Source organism: Anomalospiza imberbis, chromosome 22, assembly GCF_031753505.1.
Source record: "Anomalospiza imberbis isolate Cuckoo-Finch-1a 21T00152 chromosome 22, ASM3175350v1, whole genome shotgun sequence".
NCBI classification, from domain to species: domain Eukaryota; kingdom Metazoa; phylum Chordata; class Aves; order Passeriformes; family Viduidae; genus Anomalospiza; species Anomalospiza imberbis.
Genome location: NC_089702.1, coordinates 2018660 through 2034870, shown reverse-complemented (window position 1 = coordinate 2034870; position 16211 = coordinate 2018660). Strand labels below are relative to the sequence as shown.

At 51.0% G+C, this 16211-nt stretch overlaps 3 pseudogenes; 1 reads left to right on the top strand and 2 right to left on the bottom strand.

Annotated features, from left to right (window-relative positions):
• Nucleotides 1-5916: 5916 nt before the first annotated feature.
• On the top strand, nt 5917-6685 carry LOC137486844 (feather keratin Cos2-2-like; annotated as a pseudogene).
• Nucleotides 6686-9306: 2621 nt separating this feature from the next.
• LOC137486811 (feather keratin Cos2-2-like) lies at nt 9307-10388 on the bottom strand (annotated as a pseudogene).
• Nucleotides 10389-13061: 2673 nt separating this feature from the next.
• LOC137486850 (feather keratin Cos2-2-like) lies at nt 13062-13832 on the bottom strand (annotated as a pseudogene).
• Nucleotides 13833-16211: the final 2379 nt, after the last annotated feature.

The following is a 16211-nucleotide window of genomic DNA, read 5'->3' as shown; positions in this document are numbered from 1 at the left end:
GCATGGACTGCTGACCAAAGGAAGCTGTATGAGAGGGGAAGCAAGACCACAAAGAATACCTTATGTCCCCTGTCCATTCCCAAAATGGACCAGGAAAACAGGCTGCACGTGAAAACTCAGGGGATGTCACCAAGAGATGCAGGAGGGATGGGCAGCTATAGGGGAAGAACGAGAGTGATGCCCCGAGTACTTTGGGACAAAGAAACCCACAGGAATGACACAGGTTCAGGTCATCAGCCTGGATGGAATGCCACCAGACCATGATCCCAGCATTCTGCCTACTCTGACGTGTTTATATCCTGGAAATAGTTGGACCTCTCATCCTGGCCCTAGAAGGAGTCTTCAGATGGGAACGCACAGGGCGGAAGCCAGGAAATAGAGGCTGCAGTGCAGGAAGCCAGGACACAGCCCCTACCATTAACTGGGATGGTGCACATTTGGCATGAGCTGGTCAGAAAATTATGACTTCCACTACGATGCCTCTGGGCCTGAGGCAGGACAGGTCTGCTATAAAAGGCAGCTCAAGTCTCTGCTCTCCCATCCACTTCTCTCACCTCCTTCTCCTCAGGAATCAGGTGAGTGGGAAGCCTCTCCTCCTCCTCCTCCTGCTGCTTCAAGAGCAGCTCTTGCCTCGCTGGAGCTCTCAGCAGAGAGGGGCTGTCGTACTGCGGGGTTGGGAGCTGCTGTGTTTGGGAGAGGGCAGGGGAGAGAAGGTCTTGTGCAGACAGAGAGAGGCTGGGACTTGGCTGAGGGGGCTCCTGGGCCTTGAGCTGGCCAGTGCAATGTGGGCCTGGAGGTGCCTTGGCTGCAGGGTGTTTGGGTGCAGTGCTGCTTCTCCTGTGTCCTCACTTTGTGCTTCTCCCTGCCTTCTGTGCCAGGTGCACCTGTGACCCTGAGCCATGTCCTGCTGCAAGCCCTGCGACCCTTGCTGCCAGCCCTGCGGCCCCTGCCCGCTGGCCAGCAGCTGCAATGAGTGCTGTGTCAGGCAGTGCCAGAGCTCCCACGTTGTCATTGAGCCGCCTGCTGTGCTGGTGACCCTGCCCGGCCCCATCCTCAGCTCCTTCCCACAGAACACCGCCGTGGGATCCTCCACCTCTGCTGCCGTTGGCAACATCCTCAGCTGTGGCGGAGTGCCCATCAGCTCTGGGGGCTTTGACATCTCCTGCATCACCAACTGCTATGGCAGCAGATGCTGTCCCCCCTGCTAAAGCTGCTGCCAACCTCCTGGGGCAAGGACCTCCACAACCCTAGAATGTGGAGCTCCACTGAAGATGGATCTTTGGAACAATGGATTTGGGCCCTTGGTTTACTGCTGTTTTCCTCCACTCTCTTCTCTTCCCTTCCCTTCCGGTCAGCACCACCCAATGCCAGCCTAGTGGGACCTGTTTGCCTCCCTCTGTCTCTCTGTAGGCCAGGCAAATGGACAGCCCCTCTACACACCAGCTCCTGGTGTCCTCTTGCAGCTACCTCCTTCTCTTCCTTAGACTCAATAAAGTTGTTTTGCATCCAAACATGGCCCTCTGCTTTCTTCTTCCTTGTGTGAGAACTCCCCTGTTCAGCTCAGGGCAAAAGCTGGTTGAAGACAAGGGTGGACAATTCGTGGTGGCCATTACGATGTGCCTTTTCTATTGGAGCTCCCAAACATATCCCTGGCTTCCCCAGAATAGTGATCATCACAAGAAGCGTATGTCAAAGGTCCAAGGAGAGGGAATGGGAAACAGCAGTGCCTGGGGATAGTCCACAACCTCCCCTCTCCAAACAGCCCCCTCACATTAGCCTTCTGCTCAGCTTCTAACCAGACAGGCAGGGCTGAGGGGTTTCCCAGGATCAACTAAGCATGAGGACAGAACCAAAACCATTCTCCCACTCTGTTCGAGTCTGCCACTTTTTGCCCTTCTGGATGTGGAAGAGGAGAAATTCTCCCACCTTCTGGCCTCCACCTCCCAGACAATGTCAAATGTTTTCCTCCACTTGCGTCATTCTCTTTGACAGCATCATTTTCCACACAGCTCCTGCCTCCGGACAAAGGCCAGTGTGGCCACTGGACTCCCCCATCCCCACAGAGCCACCAGAACACTCTCACCTCCACGCCTCCCCATGAGGCAGGAGCAAAGACCCTGGGAAACAGCTGAGTGCCACACGGCTGCCTGGAGGTGGCTTCAAAGGGATGGCCTGGGTTTGGGATGGTCCTTGTGAGATGTGGGTGCCGTGGCCCGCTCCAGGTTCCTGCAGAGAAGGAACTGGGGGCTGAGTGTGTGTGAGTGGCTGGCAGGGCTGGGCAGGGAAGGCCCTACGGGGCTTGCAAAGGCTGGGCTGAGAGCTCAGCTCTGGCCCAGCTCTGGACACACAAACAGGGGCCCTGACACACTGCCAGCCTGCCCAGGTGTGCTCAGAGATGACCCCAGAGGCACAGAGCCCAGCACATGGCACAGGCACATGGGCTGGGGGGTTGCACACAAGTGCCCTTCCCAGTGCTCAACCATCCCCGTGCAGGCCAGAGGCTCTCAGGGGCCGTTCCCACCAGGGCACAAGCACAGGGATGTGCAGACACTTGCACACACTGGGGCACAGCCACACTCCCACACACATTATTGTGGGGGAGCACATGGGGCAGAGGCCTTAGGAAGGGACGTGACTGAGGAGGTACTGGGGAGCTCCCAGCAAGACCAGGTTCATGGTGCTCCAAGCAGGACAGAAGCTGAGGCAGCAGTGCTACAGGAGTCTCATGCACTGTGAAGGTCAAGAAGGAAGGCAAAGAGGTTTTACCTTAAAAGCAAAATATAGAGGAGAGCAGTAGGGTGGTGAGCAAAAGACTGGATGGCTGAGAGCAGAGGAGGCCCTTCCAGCCAGCAGGAACAGAAAATACCGTAAAGAATGCCACAGGCTGGAATCACCGGGCTCCTTGTGATCCCTTCTGCACATAGTTCATGTCTCTTACTCACACAGACACATCCTTGGCCCCAGGAAACATGGGATCTCACATACCAGCATTCAGAAGAAGTGTCCATGAGGGAATGGGAATGATGTGAGCCAGGAAATGCAAAGTCATTGTAGAGGGAAAAACCACCTCATGCCATACCATTCCCAGAGATCTTTCCGTTCATTTGGGACCATGCAGGAATATCGTCACTTGCGCAGCATTTGGGCCCTGAGGCACTGTGGGGCCAGGATAAAAGGCAGCCTAACTGGTGGCTCTCTCTAGCACTTCTGTCCCCTCCTTCTCCTTGGGAACCAGGTGAGTTGGAAGCCCCTTTCTCCTCCACCCTCTCCACAACAGCATTGATCTTTCTGGCCCTTGTTCCCGCTCCTTGTCCTTCTGGGGGTGTTCTGCAATGGCGGTGGTGTGGGCAGAGGGGAGACCGTGTGTTCTGGCCAGAGCCTGAGTCTGGCCTGAGGTGCTGATTTTCATCCAGGTTAGGCAGGAGCACAGCTGGGCCTGGCGGAGCTCGGTAGGACCGTGCTGGGCTCGGGCAAAGGAGGCGCAGGTTGGGCCTGCACCGCCTGGAGCTCCGCAGGCAGCAGGGGCCTTGTCCTGCTGGGGGTGCCTTGCGGGCTGTGTCTCAGCTGTGCGTGTGCTCTGCTCCCTCCCTGCCCTCTGTGCCAGGTGCAGCACCAGGCTTCAGACATGTCCTGCTCTGAGAAGTGCCAGCAGTGCCAGCCCTGCGACCCTTGCTGCCAGCCCTGCGGCCCCTGCCCGCTGGCCAGCAGCTGCAATGAGTGCTGTGTCAGGCAGTGCCAGAGCTCCCACGTTGTCATTGAGCCGCCTGCTGTGCTGGTGACCCTGCCCGGCCCCATCCTCAGCTCCTTCCCACAGAACACCGCCGTGGGATCCTCCACCTCCGCTGCTGTTGGCAGCATCCTCAGCTCTGAGGGAGTGCCCATCAGCTCTGGGGGCTTTGACATCTCCTGCATCACCAACTGCTATGGTGGCAGCAGATGTTGTCGTCCCTGCTAAAAATGCTGATGCCAACATCTTCAGGCACGAACCTCCAAGACCTCAGAACATGTTGCTCTAATGAAGACTATGTATTTTAACATGGAATTTCAACACTTTTGCTATTAGTTCTTTCTTCTGCTCTCTCCTTTCCTGTCATTACCTGCCAATGCTCACCTAGTGGGTCTGTTCTTCCACCCCTCTTCTCACTTTATCCTGCAGGCTGGGCACATGCATACCCCCACTGCATCTTAGCAGCTGCTCCTCCTGCTCTCTTTGTGAATCCCCATCCTTTCTTCTTTAGACTCAATAAAATTCTTTTTGCATCCACCTTTGGGCCTATTTTATCTCCGTTATCTCTGAGCACTCATCCAGTCACATCAGGAGAAAGTTGGAAAAGCCGAGAGTGGGACTCACTGCTATGGATTTTCCTGGTGCCTTTTCCATTGGGGCTGACATGGATACCCTGACAATGAGGGTGATGCGGCCCTGGAACAAGTTGCACAGATAAGTTTCTTCTCATTCCTGGAAATGTTAAGGCAAGGTTGCTGAGGACTTTGAGCCACTTGATTTTGTGCGTGCCATCTTTGTCCATATTTTGTTGGGTGGGTGGTGCGTGCAAATGAAAGAAAATGTTGCTTAGGTTCCCTTCCATCTCAAGATTTTGAGTTGACACACTCAGGTAGATGGAGTAACCACAAAACCATGGTGAAAAGGCAAAGAGCAAACTTATTTCCTTGCCTCTCTCCACAGAGAAGACCAAGGGAACGCTTAGGTGGAGATGCACAAGTGGGAATATTTTTCCCCTTTGGCTCAGTCTTGCTAGCAGGGCTCCTCTTTACACCAGTGCTGTGATCCCCCTGGGCTTTTTGTGATCTCTGAGCTTTGATCTTATCTCTCCCAAAACAGGGAGCTCAAGCACATCTGTGAGAGGGCCTCCAAGTCTCTCCCAACACTGGCATTGTCTCTACACAGAGATTCTACTTCTCCAAACAGGTTAAAGCAGTAGTAGGCATGCTTTTGGTGTTTCCCACACTGATACTCTCCAGGCTATGGCATTCTCAGCTGCCAGGTCACTTGAGCCTACAATCATCCTCCTAGTTCTTCTGGTTTTAACCCTTTCCTCCCAAAGCAAACCATTTCTAATGAAATATGCTTCCACAGAGGCATCAGCAGTGTGACAGATGTACTCTGTGTTGGACTCAGCAGCGCTGAGTCCCTTTTGGACACAGCTGAAGCTGACTCAGTCAGACATGGCTGGAGACACCGGACTCTTTAATGACACAGAGCCCATTCCTTCAGCCTTCTTCCCCAGCTTCCAAATCATTCAGCTATTACACAAGGGACGGGATCCATTACAGTGTGAAGTAAAATTTCAAGAGGAAAGTATTATGAAAATGTTACTTTAGCCAACCACCTTACCTCACGCCTCAATTTTTTTTGCACCTTAGTTTTACTTGCCTGTACACTTCAGAAGTTGGAGTGATAGCCTGGCTGTAGAGCACTAGACATCCAGCCAAGGTCAACGCAGCAGAGCTAGTAATAGCAACCAAGGATTGTCAATAAAGAATATACGGTGAGAAAGAGTAGCATGTGGCTGGAGAACGGACCCTAGGGAGGTAGGGCAACACTTTTCTGGGAGAAGCATTCTTGCTGTGGCTCCTGTAGAGAAGCAAAATACAACACAGAGGAAGAGCAAGAATGTGGTGGAGAAACGTGCATGGACTATTGACGGAAGGCTGACCCAGTAGAGAGGAATTAAGATGCATAATGTGACCTCATGGAATGCCACCAGACCATGATCCAAGCAGTCAGTCTATGCTGATGAGTTTATATCCCAGAAATTCTTGGGCCTCTCATCCCGGCCCTAACAGAAATCCTCAGATAGGAACGCACAGGGCAAAAGACAGGAAATGAAAAGGCAGCAGTGCAAGAAACCAGGACACAGCCCCTACCATTAACTGCGATGGTGCACATTTGGCATGAGCTGGTCAGAAAATTATGACTTCCACTACGATGCCTCTCGGCCTGAGGCAGAGCAGGACTGCTATAAAAGGCAGCCCAAGTCTCTGCTCTCTCATCCACTCCTCTCACCTCCTCCTCCTCAGGAACCAGGTGAGTGGGAAGCCTCTTCTCCTCCTCCTCCTGCTGCTTCAAGGCCAGCCCTTGCCTGACTGTAGATCTCAGCTGAGAGGGGCTATAAGAGCCCAGGGCTGGGAGCTGCTTGTGCTGGGAGAGGGCAGGGGAGAGAAGGTCTTGTGCAGACAGAGAGAGGCTGGGACTTGGCTGAGGGGGCTCCTGGGCCTTGAGCTGGCCAGTGCAATGTGGGGCAGGAGGTGCCTTGGCTGCAGGGTGTTTGGGTGCAGTGCTGCTTCTCCTGTGTCCTCACTTTGTGCTTCTCCCTGCCCTCTGTGTCAGGTGCACCTGTGACCCCGAGCCATGTCCTGCTGCAAGCCCTGCGACCCTTGCTGCCAGCCCTGCGGCCCCTGCCCGCTGGCCAGCAGCTGCAATGAGTGCTGTGTCAGGCAGTGCCAGAGCTCCCACGTTGTCATTGAGCCGCCTGCTGTGCTGGTGACCCTGCCCGGCCCCATCCTCAGCTCCTTCCCACAGAACACCGCCGTGGGATCCTCCACCTCTGCTGCCGTTGGCAACATCCTCAGCTGTGAGGGAGTGCCCATCAGCTCTGGGGGCTTTGACATCTCCTGCATCACCAGCTGCTATGGTGGCAGCAGATGTTGTCGCCCCTGCTAGACATGCTGCCGCTAATGTCCTCAGGCAAGAACCTCCAAGACCTTGGAATATAGGGCTGGAATGACAACAGAATTTTGGGACTTTCGATTTAGAGTATTTGGCCATTTGTTCCTTCTTCTCCTCTCTCCTCTCTCTTCCCTTCTATTTCTGTCACCCCCATACAATGCCACCTTTAGTGGGACCTGTTGCCCCCACTCCCTTCCTCCTTTTATGCAGGCCAGGCAGATGGACACTCCCACTGCATCTTAATGGTTTCTTATAATGCTCTCTCTGTGAACTTCCTCCTTTTCTTCTTTTTACTCAATAAAGTTCTTTTTGCACTGCAAGCTGGGTCTCTGATTTCTCCTTCATTCTGTGACAACTCTTCCAGTCTCCTCATCAGAAAGGCAGAAATGCAAAGACCTGGACCCCCAGTATGCATTTTCCTTTGAGCTGACAAAGACATCCCTGACAGTGAGAGTGATGAGGCACTGGAACAGAGATGTTTTTTATCATTCCTGGAAGTCTTTAATGCAAGGTTACTCAGGACTTTGAGCCACTTGTTTTGGTGGGGACAATTCTTGCCCATGGTTTGTGGGGTGGGTGGAGTGTTGCAAATAAAAAAATGTTTAAGTTCCCTTCCATCCCAAGTGTTTCAGTCAACACAGTCAGGCACTTGGAACAACAACAAAACCATGGTGGAAAGACAAAGAGTAAATTTATTGCCTTACCTCACTCTGAAGAGGAGGCTGGATTAACACTCAGGCAGGGATGCACATTGTCCTGCTCAGGGGTGCAAAGGCAAGAATTTCATCAGCCTAAAGCACAGTCCTTGCTGGCAGGGTTCCTCTTTGCACCAGTGCTGTGATCACCATGTGCTTTTTGTGATCTCTGAGCTTTGATCTGCCCTCTCCCGAAACAGGGATCTCAGGAATTTACATGAGAGGGCCTCCAAGTCTCTCCAAACAACTGCCTTGTCTCTTCACAGAGATTCTACTTCTCCAGACAGACAGAGGATAAACAGCAGGTGAAGAGTAAAATGATCTCTGCACAGGGTGGGCAAGTGGGGCCATTCCCACACCCTTCTTTTGCTTTGTCAGAAATGCATTGGAGTGTTTTGTCTAAAGATGCATCTTTGTGCCAGTCTGAACAGTAAGCCAGGACTGTCTGAGGAATGTGTCAAATTCCAATCCAGCAGCCACTGAAATCCCTCTGCATGTGTCAGAGATGACCAAGGTGCCTGAGAACCTGTGCTATGAGGGATGATGCGGAGCCTTTTCTCTCTGGAAAGTAAAAGGTTTTGGAAAACTCCATCCAGTTTTCCAGCAGTTCAAGGATTCCAACAAAAAGGATGGTGCCTCTTTAATTCCAAGGATTCCCATGGAAAACAGTGGATGTCCTGGTTTAGGACAAATTTGGAAGAAAACCTCTAAAGGTGTTCCTCTAGAAAGTGGATTCAAGTGGCCCCTCCCCCAACTGGTTCAGGAAAATATTTCCTTGGCGAAAAGTGGAAAAAAACTCTTTATTTAACAGGAAAAGCATTCACCAGCACAAAAAAAAGAACAATATTAAACAACAAAAGCTCTTGCCACTCCAAGGAGATGACAAATTCAGAAAGGCCCCTTCTTGAGCTGTAGCTCGGCTCATTCAGTCTCTTATCAGTCCCTCCGGCACTGAAAATACCACAGCCCAGGGCCAACCCGGTGGGCCACGGATGTGAACCACTGGTGCTCTTTTGGGTGTTCAGCCCAGAGCAGGTTTAAACAGTCCCAATAAAAAGAAAAAACACAGTCCAGGGAACTTCTCTGCCTCAGCTAACTAAAAACTAACTAAAAGCAAAGGTGAGCTCTGTACCACAGTTAGTCCATCTGCAGACACCACAGTCCAGGAGCTGGAATGTGGCGGAGTGAGTGCAGTTTCTGAAAACAAACTACGCGCATCTTTCCCGCCCCTGATGCTCTCAGAACAAGTCTGAAAAGTGCAAAAGTTATTTCTGGGCTAAACAGATGAATGGGGACACAATTCAGCATAATAAAGTCACCCCAGGAAAGTGGGTCATTTCCAAAGGGTTCCCTTGTTCAAGAACACAATGGTCCAGGGCAGGTCACCAACAGGGGAAGAATTCCTATCAGCAGGACCTGCTCCATTTTGACTGTTTTTCCAGTGCAGAGGACAGTCCTGGCAATAATCTTTTCTGATGCATGTTCCTCATGGGGTCACAGCTTCCTTCATGGTAAATTCACCTGTAAAGGGCTCGACAGAACAGCTGACCCCAATCAGCCCATCTGTGTGGGTGCTGCCAACCCAAACCTATGAAACCCCACAGTCCTGTGTGTCTGGACAGCAGCTGGGCAGAACAGTAAGTGTGGGGGAGGTGTCAGAAAAGAGGAGGTTGTGGGCTGTCCCCAAGCATTGCTGATTCCCACGCACCCCCTTTCACCCCCCATTTCTGTCAAGTTGGGGAACCATCTTCCTCCCATGGCAGTTGTAGTGGAATACTGAGGGATGTGTTTGTGAGCTTCAAGAGAAAAGGCACAAAGTAAAATCCACTGTAGGGAGTCCCAAGTTCTGCTTCCTCCACCTTTTGCCCTGAGCACACTGGAAAAGTTGACACAGATGGAAAGAGAATCAGAGGCCAAGGCTTGGATGCAAAACAACTTTATTGTCTCTAAGCAAGAAAAAGGAGGTGGTTCCCAGAGAGCACCAGGAGCAGCCACTGAGGTGCAGTGGGGGTATCCATCTGCTGGTCTGCAGAGCAAGGGAGGGAGAGAAGCCTAGAGGTCCCACTAGGCTGGCATTGAGAGCTATTGACTGGAAAGGAACACAAGAGAGAGAAGAGGGGAGAAGAAGGAAACAAAAGTCAGAGGCCCTAAATACAATGTCCCAAAATTCTGTCTTCATTCCAGCTCCAAGTTCTGAGGTCTTGGAGGTTCTTGTCTGAGGATGTTGACAACAGCTTTAGCACGGACGACAACATCTGCTGCCACCATAGCAGTTGGTGATGCAGGAGATGTCAAAGCCCCCAGAGCTGATGGGCACTCCCTCACAGCTGAGGATGTTGCCAACGGCAGCAGAGGTGGATGATCCCACGGCGGTGTTCTGTGGGAAGGAGCTGAGGATGGGGCCGGGCAGGGTCACCAGCACAGCAGGCGGCTCAATGACAACGTGGGAGCTCTGGCACTGCCTGACACAGCACTCATTGCAGCTGCTGGCCAGCGGGCAGGGGCCGCAGGGCTGGCAGCAAGGGTCGCAGGGCTTGCAGCAGGACATGGCTCGGGGTCACAGGTGCACCTGGCACAGAGGGCAGGGAGAAGCACAAAGTGAGGACACAGGAGGAGCAGCACTGCACCCAAACACCCTGCAGCCAAGGCACCTCCTGGCCCACATTGCACTGCCCAGCTCAAGGCCCAGGAGCCCCCTCAGCCAAGTCCCAGCCTCTCTCTGTCTGCACAAGACCTTCTCTCCCCTGCCCTCTCCCAGCACAAGCAGCTCCCAGCCCTGGGCTCTTATAGCCCCTCTCAGCTGAGACCTACAGTCAGGGAGGAGCTGCTCCTGAAGCAGCAGGAGGAGGAGAAGAGGCTTCTCACTCACCTGGTTCCTGAGGAGGAGGAGGTGAGAGAAGTGGATGAGAGAACAGAGGCTTGGGCTGCCTTTTATAGCAGACCTGCCCTGCCTCAGGCCCAGAGGCATCGTAGTGGAAGTCATAATTTTCTGACCAGCTCATGCCAAATGTTCACCATCGCAGTTAATGGTAGGGGCTGTATCCTGGTTTCCTGCATTTCTGCCTCTTCATTTCCTGGCTTCTGCTGTGTGCATTCTTACCTGAAGACTTCTGTTAGTGCCGGGATGAGAGTCACAAGAATTCCTGGGATATAAACAAATCAGAGTAGGAAGAATGCTGGGATCATGGTCTGGTGGCATTCCATGCAGGCATGTGCTACATCTTAATTCCTCCCTACCGGGGTAGCCTACTTGGTCAACTGTCCATGCCAGTTTCTTCCACCTCATTCCCGTTCTTTTCTTGTGCTGTGTTTTGTTTCTTTCCAGGGGCCACAGCAAGGCCACTTGTCCCACAAAAGTGCTGATCTACCTCCACATGGCCCCTTCTCCAGCGACATGCTGCTCTTTCTCACCACATGTTCTTAGCAGCAATCCTTGGTTGTTATTACCAGCTGTGCTGGGTTGACCTTGGCTGGATGGCCAGTGCCCTGCAGCCACTCTATGATTCTCCATTCTGAGGTGAACAGGGTTTGGAAAATAAGTAGGAAATCAACTTGAATTTTAAGATATGGCAGTTGGTGAAAGTGAAAGGTTCTGCATGCAGTAGTAAACTGGAAAAAAAACCCACTTCTTATGCTCTACTTCCAGTCAGAAAGTTCTATCTGGCCACTTCCCAGGAAGCAGGGCTTGAGCACATGTAGTGGTGTTACTTGAAGGTAAGCATTGCAAGTTACAAATGCCCGCCTTTGTTTCTCCTTTCCCTAGCTGTTGTGTCTGAGCTCATTGTCATATGGCATAGAATATGCCATACTTTTACTCAGTTTGGGTCAACTGTCAGAGTTTTTCCACTCCCAGGATCTTGCCAGCCCCCAGCTCCTGATGGGGAAGGAAATCTTGGAGAGACAGTGCTGGTGCTGTGTGAGCAGTGCTCAGCAGGAGCCAAAGGACTAGAGTGTTACCAGCACCTTTGTAACATCCAGTGCAGAGCACAGCCCTGCCAGGGCTGCTGTGGGGAACATGAACTGCATCTCTGCCAGACCCAACACACCCACAAGCCTTGGCTGGCTCCAGGGACATCCAACTCTCTGTGTTTCAGGCATCCTTATCTCCTTGAATCCTTATCACTGGAATGGGACACAGTCTCTTCCTGTCCAGGCCAATGCTATCACTCAGACTGGTGCTGAGTGAGGTGGGGGTCAAGACCTTACAACAAATGGAACTATGGAATTGAAGGGATTAGGGTACAGATATTGCCGTGCTCTCAGTGGTAGGATATATGTTCTGGGTGGCACTGGGACAGTCAAGGAGTTGTGAACTCTCTCTAGTGTTCAAGCACCAGGACGTCCATATCCCCCCAAAATGGTGTTCCCAGCAACTATGTCCAGGAAAGCAACAACGCATCATGCAGGACCAAAAGGCCAAAAACACAGCTCCTCTTTCAAGGTGGAGGTCAGGAAAATTCCCTCTTTGCTGCAGGGCCACTAATATAATTTTTCTTTAAGTTAATGAAAGTTACATTCATCCCAGTCTGAAGCCTGGACTACTGTGTGGCTGTTAGAAATTTTATTGATTCAATTGTTTTTCACACCGTGATGGGTCTTCCCTCTTGTGTAAAATGGTGAAGTTTGGCAGCTGGGTAAGAAGGCTGCAGGAATGGACTCTGGGACCACATTCCAGCAGCTCCTGCCACGCCTGACTGTTGGCTCCAACTGTGTGCAAAAAAACCCATAAAGGATACCTACTGCTGTTTTATCCTGAGTTTGAAGAAGCAGAATCTGTGTAGAAACAACATCACTATTTAGAAAGCCATGGAGGCTCTCTTACAGACATACTTGAGCACTGGTCAAAGAGGAGCCTTGCCAGCAAGGACTGAGCCTAAGAGGGACAATGTTCCTACTTACTCATCTCTCCCAAGCATTGCTTCGAACTCGTCCATGGAGTGAGGTATGGAAATAAATTTAATCTTTGCATTTCCACCTGGTTTTTTGGTTTTTGGGTGTTCCTTCTGTACAACTGTGCCAACTCAAGCTAACCGAAATAACATTCAATTTCATTTTCAAATTCACAGCAACCCCACAAATGAGGCATTGACTGCATCCAACAAACCAAGTGGCTTAATGTCCTCAGCAATCTTGTCTTGAACATTTCCAGAAATGAGAAAAATACAATTTCTCCAGGCATCTTGTTCCAGTGCCTCATCACCCTCATTGTCAGGGTATCTTTGTCAGCTCAAAAGGAAAGGGCACAAGGAAAATCTATAGCAGTGAGTCCCACGCCCTGCTTTTCCACTGTATTCCTGAGAAGACTGGAAGAGTTGTCACAGAATGAAGGAGAAATCTGAGGCCAAGGTGTGAATGCAAAAAACTTTATTGAGACTAAAGAAGAAAAGCGGGTATGTCAGAGACAGCACCAGGAGCAACCACAAAGATGCAAGGGGGGTTGCGTCCAGAGGCCTGGCCACCAGAGAGAGGGAGGAAGGGTGTGGGGAAGACGGTCCCAATAGGCTGGCATTGGGTGGTGATGAAAGGAAAGGAAAGGAAAGGAAGGGAGGAGAGAAGAGAATATGGAATTAATAGCAAAAAAGTCTAAATTCAGTGTTTCAAAATTCTGTCTTCATTCCAGCACCATGTTCTGAGGTCTTGGAGGTTCTTGCCTGAGGACATTAGCGGCAGCATGTCTAGCAGGGACGACAACATCTGCTGCCACCATAGCAGTTGGTGATGCAGGAGATGTCAAAGCCCCCAGAGCTGATGGGCACTCCCTCACAGCTGAGGATGTTGCCAACAGCAGCAGAGGTGGAGGATCCCACGGCGGTGTTCTGTGGGAAGGAGCTGAGGATGGGGCCGGGCAGGGTCACCAGCACAGCAGGCGGCTCAATGACAACGTGGGAGCTCTGGCACTGCCTGACACAGCACTCATTGCAGCTGCTGGCCAGCGGGCAGGGGCCGCAGGGCTGGCAGCAAGGGTCGCAGGGCTTGCAGCAGGACATGGCTCGGGGTCACAGGTGCACCTGGCACAGAGGGCAGGGAGAAGCACAAAGTGAGGAAACACAGGAGGAGCAGCACTGCACCCAAACACCCTGCAGCCAAGGCACCTCCTGGCCCACATTGCACTGCCCAGCTCAAGGCCCAGGAGCCCCCTCAGCCAAGTCCCAGCCTCTCTCTGTCTGCACAAGACCTTCTCTCCCCTGCCCTCTCCCAGCACAAGCAGCTCCCAGCCCTGGGCTCTTATAGCCCCTCTCAGCTGAGACCTCCAGCCAGGCAAAAGCTGCTCTTGAAGCAGCAGGAGGAGGAGGAGGAGAGGCTTCCCACTCACCTGATTCCTGAGGAGAAGGAGGTGAGAGAAGTGGATGAGAGAGAGGAGGCTTGGGCTGCCTTTTATAGCAGACCTGTCCTGCCTCAGGCCCAGAGGCATCGTAGTGGAAGTCATAATTTTCTGACCAGCTCATGCCAAATGTGCACCATCGCAGTTAATGGTAGGGGCTGTATCCTGGCTTCCTGCATTGTTGCCTTTTCATTTCCTGTTTAATTCCATCAGAATTCCTATCTGAAGACTTCCATAAGTGCTGGGATGAGAGGCCCAAATATTTCCTGGATATAGACATGTCAGCTCAGGCAGAAGTCTCAGATGGTGGCATTCCATGCAGTCAGTTGATGTGAACCTTTGTCAGAAGCCCTGTGTGGGTTTTTGTACTAGAATTGCCAGGAATCTACATGGCTCTCATTCCTGCATGCACAGGACTGCCATGTGAAGGGACATTAAGCATTCTTTTCCTTTTTTCTCTTTGACTCTCTCTGACAGTCAGTCATTGCTGCACTGACAATTTTCTTACATACTTTTTCTTTACTTTAGTTAGATGCATGATCATGAGGATTATACATATTCAAACATTCCTGTGAGTGTTTTTACATGTTTCAGGAATTCTTCAGCTTTTTTCAACCCTCAGCCCATCATGCAATAGTGTAGATTTGATTTTTGGGAGTCATGAATGTCATTTCCTCACAATGTATATGCCATTTTCTTACAGCATGTATGCCATTTCCTCACAATGACAAACGAGGAATTAGAGATTGCCGCAGAGTCAGTGGCAGGAGTCTTTTTCACATCATTTCTTTCAATCTTATTTATGTGGTTCCTTCAATGTTATCTAATCATAGACAGTTTTAGCTATTTCCACAAACTTATCTGAGTTTTCTCATGATTGTCAGCTAGCTAGAAAGATAAAAACATTCTGCAAAAGTTAATATTATATAGTCTCTATTCTATATTTTGCAAAAGCCAAAACTATATTTATCACGCTAATATATATAAACTACACGTGGCCAGAGCACTGGCTGCAAAAGCTGACAAATTATACTATATCCAAAACCAGTTAAAAATGATTACAAATTGCACGGCATCAAAAATGTTGTGATTAATAATAGTCTGCAAAAGATAATACATAGCAGTAAAGGCCAACAACTATCCAGTTATTTATAACACACCTAATTCTCCAAGACTACATTGTTCCATTGATTTGGTAAGAGTAAAATGCTGTTCTGTTCTACTGTTCTTACCAGGCATTCAAACATTTGGCCTTGATTTCAGGGCCTCATGGCCTCAGGGAGTAGAGGGGAACTCCAGCATCAGCTGGCATCGCCACACAGGGAAACCACCCACTGTCTCTCCTCTTGAAGGGTTTTCATTAAAAGCAAGCTTCCTGGCAAAATGGTTTTGCCTTTGGCAGATGCAGCCTTTCCTCTGCAGAAGCTGCAGCTCCCTACTCTGACTCCTGCCAAGTTCAGCTGTTTGCTATCAGTGTTTCCAGGCAACCTGCAGCCTTCCTTTCCCCAGAGGCTTACATTCCTGTAAAGGCCACCATCTACATCTAAACCCAGTCCTTAATCCAGTTCCTTCACTCCTTTTGACCTTGAGCATTTAAGAATCCTGAGTATTTCCCTCTCCTTAATGAAGGAAAGGTAGCACCCCACAGTCTGCTCAACTTGATTGTCAGATACCAATCCCATCTTCTGCATCACCTCAGCCCTGCGTGTCTGGACAGCAGCGGGGTCCTGCCAGGTGCTGAAGGACTCTGTGATGTACCTGTCTCATCTACCTTTGACCCCATGTGCTGCTCATGGACCTTAGACTGGGCAATGCAGGGGAGGAAAAGGAAGAGATGAGCCTGTTGGCTGATCTCAGACATTGCTGTTTCCCTTCCTCACTCATGCCACCCTTTGGAGCCATCTTTTCCGTGTTTGCCATTGGCTGTGGAGTAGCCAGGGATGTTTGTCATCAAATCCAATGGAAAAGGCAGAAAGGAAAGTCCACTACAGGGACTCCCATGCTCTGCCCATCCACCTTTTACTCTGAGCAGAGTGGAAGATTTTCCATGGAAAAAAAGGAAGATATGGAGGCCGAGACTTGGATGCAAAACAACTTTATTGAGTGTAAAGTGGAAAAGGAGGTGGCTCACAGAGGCCAAGAGGAGCAGCCACCAAGATGCAGCAGAGCTCGTGCAGGGTGTGCAGCTACCTGCCCTGCAGAGGGAGGGAGGGCAACATGTCTACACTAGACTGGCCTGGGAAGACACAGAGAGTGAATAAAAGAGAGGGGAGAGTACAAGAAGGAAAAAGAAGCCTGCAGCTTTAAATACAATGTTCAGAAGCTCTATCTGTGCCCAGAATCAGGTTCAGAGGTCAAGACAGGTGCCCAAGGATGCCACCAGGATATTTAGCAGGGACGGCATCTGCTGCCACCATAGCAGTTGGTGATGCAGGAGATGTCAAAGCCCCCAGAGCTGATGGGCACTCCGCCACAGCTGAGGATGTTGCCAACGGCAGCAGAG